This window comes from Bos mutus, chromosome 9 (genome assembly GCF_027580195.1).
Source record: "Bos mutus isolate GX-2022 chromosome 9, NWIPB_WYAK_1.1, whole genome shotgun sequence".
Taxonomy (NCBI): domain Eukaryota; kingdom Metazoa; phylum Chordata; class Mammalia; order Artiodactyla; family Bovidae; genus Bos; species Bos mutus.
In genome coordinates, this window is record NC_091625.1 from 86,688,015 (window position 1) to 86,689,130 (window position 1,116).

Below are 1,116 nucleotides of genomic sequence, written 5' to 3' on the forward strand. Positions count from 1 at the left end.
ATGAATATTCAGGATTAATTTCCCTTAGGATTGACTGGCTTGGTCTCCTAGAAGTTCAAGGGAGTCTCAAGAGTCTTCTCCAGCACACAATTCGAAAACATCAATTCTTTGGCGCTCAGCCTTCATGGTCCAGCTTTCACATCTGTATGTGACTACTGGAAAAATCATAGCTTTGACTATATGGACTTTTGTTGGCAAAGTGATATCCATGTTTGTTAGAGAAAATAGGAGCTATCAGATTGAAATTCCCTCAACTTGCTCACTGAGACGGAGATCTGCCCACCAAGTCCTCATTTTCCTAATAACAGTCTTCCTTGATTAAGTTGGGCTTCTTGGAAAAAGGACTACATTTTCCAAGACTCTCATGTAGCTAGGTGTGGCCGTGGATCTAACTTCTGGCCAGCAGAAGTGTCGTATAGAACTTTTAGGAAGGTACCTTACAGGGGAAGGCCCTGAAAATCCCCCTTCCAGTCACACCATCCCCTTTTCAGGTTAGAACATCAACTCTGACCATAAATGACCTTTAGGATATAAGCCATGTGAAGGTGGCTTATATAGGCTTATAGGACTTCCCTGCTGGGTCAGATGGTAAAGCGTCCGTCTACAATGCGGGAGACCTGGGTTTGATCCCTGGGTCAGGAAGATGCCCTGGAGAAGGAAATGGCAACCCACTCCAGTACTCTTGCCTAGAAAATCCTACGGACGGAGGAGCTTGGTGTCCATGGGGTCGCAAAGAGTCAGACACGACTGAGCAACTTCACTTCATGTGAAGATAGCAGAACTGTACAGATGAAGTATGGACTGACGCTGTGGAGCTGCTATACCAAGTGTTGACTGCCAACTCTAGTCAGTCTAAGCAATTGTTGTTTTGGATTTTATGTGTGTGTGTGTGTGTGCACACTCAGTCGTGTTTGAGTCTTTGTGACCCCCTGGACTGTAGCCTGCCAGGCCCCTCTGTCCATGGAATTTAGAAGGCGAGAATACTGTAGGCATTCATTTCCTATTCCAGGGGATCTTCCTGGAATCGAACCAGATATTGTGTGTCTAAACAGTCTTTGTTTTAGGTTTCTTATGCCACATAACCTAATCTTAATACTTTGACCAACCATACAAACG